This window comes from Poecilia reticulata, chromosome 9, assembly GCF_904066995.2.
Source record: "Poecilia reticulata chromosome 9, P_reticulata-male-v2, whole genome shotgun sequence".
Taxonomy (NCBI): domain Eukaryota; kingdom Metazoa; phylum Chordata; class Actinopteri; order Cyprinodontiformes; family Poeciliidae; genus Poecilia; species Poecilia reticulata.
This window is the reverse complement of record NC_088838.1, coordinates 2,114,766-2,118,139: the sequence shown is the minus strand read 5'-3', so window position 1 is coordinate 2,118,139 and position 3,374 is coordinate 2,114,766. Positions and strand designations below refer to the sequence as shown.

The 3,374-nt window shown below is 38.0% G+C and overlaps 1 long non-coding RNA gene across 2 annotated transcripts; it reads right to left on the bottom strand.

Moving 5' to 3' along the window:
* Nucleotides 1-221: 221 nt before the first annotated feature.
* On the bottom strand, nucleotides 222-2,424 carry LOC103472255 (uncharacterized). 2 transcript variants are annotated; one of them, XR_534830.3, is made up of 5 exons: nucleotides 1,463-2,424; nucleotides 1,262-1,373; nucleotides 1,013-1,080; nucleotides 813-938; nucleotides 222-716 (listed from the first exon to the last, which is right to left on the bottom strand). It is a non-coding gene; the product is annotated as an uncharacterized LOC103472255 (long non-coding RNA). The 2 variants fall into 2 exon arrangements; XR_014089149.1 differs by having other exon boundaries at nucleotides 813-934.
* Between the last annotated feature and the right edge of the window lie 950 nt (nucleotides 2,425-3,374).

Here is a 3,374-nt window from a genome sequence, read left to right as displayed (position 1 = left end):
AAGTAGCCTGATGTAAAAATATTTTGCAAGACAATGTCAAACACCGAGACATTTTAATTATCATCAAACATTATTAAACATGCCATTTGAACACAGTAAAAACTGCTGGGTTAAAAATAACCCAATTCACAACCCAGCGCTGGGTCATATATAGACCGACCCAACGCTGGGTTGTTTTAACTCAACTGGGTTGGGTTGAGGGTTTGACCCAGCACATTGGGTCATGGCAACTGACCAAAGGTTGGGTTAAATTGACCCAAGATTGGGTTGAAACTCATTACCCAACATAAGGGTTATTGTACCACTATAGTTGGGTTAAAAGATTTATTTTAAAATCCACTATATAAAAACAGGATTAAAAACCATATGAATTTAAAGCTTCTTTTATTTCCACGTGATATATAGAGCCAGCAGATTTCACTTTCAAAAGTTACAAAACATAACTTGTTTTAAAAGTATATATATATATATATATATATATATAGTTAAATCACTTTAACTCATTTGGCTACAACTCCAGAAGTATCTGTTACTACACATTAGAAAGCATTTCTTGTAAAAAGTCTGTTTTAAAGAAAACTACAAGTAAAACTTTCAGCCATTAAACAAGGAGCAATTGTAACGACACTTTAGCATTTTTGCCTGTCTCCCTGCATGAGGACATATGGGTTCCATGTTGTCACATTTTGTAGATGCGCCACCAGGTTTGTCCCAACCTGATGGAGAGAAGACAGAAAAAATAGGCCATTAGTGATGCACTTATTTAAACAGTAAACAATTTGAGCATGATTCAGAGATGAAGGTTGACTTACAGGCTGGATATCAATGAAGCCTTCTGAACTTCCAGGTTAATGGGTGTGAAAATCTTCTCCCAAATGCGTAATGTGGAGTGGGGCAGAGTTCTGGCAGCAGCTCCAGGGCTACATCATCTTGTCTGTCTGGCAAACATAAGCTTGTGTTAAAAAGTTAAATGTTAAAAACAGTTTAGAAAACATCTCTTGAGCTTCAATACCTTAAGGGAGAAAATTCATGTTGTTGAGAAGATGGCCGCTCCTTCCTCTTCTTGGCCGTACAACAGATCTTCGTTGAGAACAAGAGAGAGAAGACACAAAAACAGGCCGTTAGTGAATTTAAAGGTAAAGAGCTACATTCTCAAAAACTAATTTCTGACTGATTCTAGTTTAACACAAAACCTCACTACTGAATGTGATGCACTTATTTAAACAATTTGAGCATGATTCAGAGATTAATGTTGACTTACAGGCTGGATATCAATGAAGCCTTCTGAACCTCCAGGTTGATGGGTCTGAAACTTCTCCCAAATGAGTAAGTAGGGCAGAGTACTGGCAGCAGCTGCAGGACTACATCTTCTTCTGCATCAAACATAAGCTAGTTTTAAAATGTTTCAGTAACTAGAAAGCTTGAAAACAGTTTAGAGAACATTTTTTCTGAGCTTCAATACCTTGAGGGAGCAGACTCATGTTTTTCGCCATACAGAAGGTCTTCGTTAAGAACAAAGAGTTTGGGTTTCGCTTAATTCTCCTGAAGATCCTGGATGTAAAATTAAAAAATCTATCAGAAAAGACAAAATCACAAATCAAACTTTAAGAATGACTGAATTCAATCTTATAGCTGTCTCCACTGCAAATAACTTGTAATTAACCAGCAATTTCAAATGTTCAGAGTAATTTTTATGTTCCTAAAAATAAATATAACACTTAATAAAATAAGATAACACATATAATTTAATTTAGAAGTAAAACTTAACTTAAACAATAAGTTAGTGCTGAATAACTTTCAGCACTAACTTTAAATAAATGTATTTGTAATTAATAGTAACAACTAGAAAATTCCTGCAGAAATTTTAAAGGGGCATGCCAAAGTGTGCCCGTCGGCTTTGACCCAGCGTTATGATGCTAAAAATATGCATTAATGCTAAAGAAAGCTGCAATGTAGTCAATAACCTGTGGAGAGGCAAAACCATGTTGACTAAGTTGTACTTGTACCATTCATTATGTTAAAATTAATGCATAAGCTAAAATGTGCTAATGTTAGCCTATATACTGGCAGTAGCATGTGGAGCAAGAGGACCATGTTGTTTTCATTTTACATGCTCCATTCAGTATTCTAAACATGTCTAATTAATGAGGAAATTAGCTAATAGATAACTTTAGGTGCCTTGCAGCAAGAAGGTTCTGGGTTCGATTCCCGGCCTGGGGTCTTTCTGCATGGAGTTTGCATGTTCTCCCTGTGCGTTGCATGGGTTTTCTCCGGGTACTCCGGTTTCCTCCCACAGTCCGAAAACATGACTGTCAGGTTAATTGGCCTTTCCAAATTGCCCCTAGGTGTGAGTGTGTGTGTGCATGGTTGTGTGTCCTGTGTGTCTCTGTGTTGCCCTGCGACAGACTGGCGACCTGTCCAGGGTGAACCCCGCCTCTTGCCCGAAACGTTGGCTGGAGATGGGCACCAGCAACCCTCCCGACCCCACTGAGGGAAAAAGGGTGCAAGAAAATGGATGGATGGATGGATGGATGGATGGATGGATGGATGGATGGATGGATGGATGGATGGATGGATGGATGGATGGATGGATGGATGGATGGATGGATGGATGGATGGATGGATGGATGGATGGATGGATGGATAACTTTAGGTAAAAGTGCTAGTGCACTAGTCAAAGGCAGTGAAATGCTAATGTTTGTGCTAATGTTAATGAACGTTCACTATCCTGAGAAATAACATAAAAAAGACTAATATTATTGCACCGCCTATGGCGGTGCACTAACGTGGGAGGAATATGCAGATTTTTATTTTGAAACTTTCATTAAACTTCATTTTAACTACCACACCAATTCAATGTGTTACAGTAGTTTGTTTAAACCAGTCACATAAAGGCCAAAAGAGTAATTACTTGATGTGAGTCAAGGCTTTTATTTTGAAATTTTCAGGAAGCTTCATTATTGTTACACATTGGATTAATGGCCACATTAATACAACGTGTAACAGTCCAGCATATATAGCCCAAAACAGCAAGTAGTTCTAAATGCCAGCTCATCCCTAATGTGTGGTATCTAAGAGTGCCGCTATGTTGTAGTTCTGACCTTCAGTCATCGTAGTTCTAAAGAGCAGCTCAACTATTGTGTGAGTGAGACACAAAGAAAGAAACATGATTCTAACTGTTTGAAGCAGTTAGTTTTTATGAACAAAGCAGTCCGAACATCTCCTTCCTCTTCAAGATCTGTAAGAGTGATCCGAAAACTGTTTGAAGCATATAGCAAGGGCGGTGAAATGCTAATGTTTGTGCTAATGTTAATGAACTGCCTTGCAGTTCACTATCCTGAGCGATAAAAAAGGTAAAAAAAAGCTAAATATTA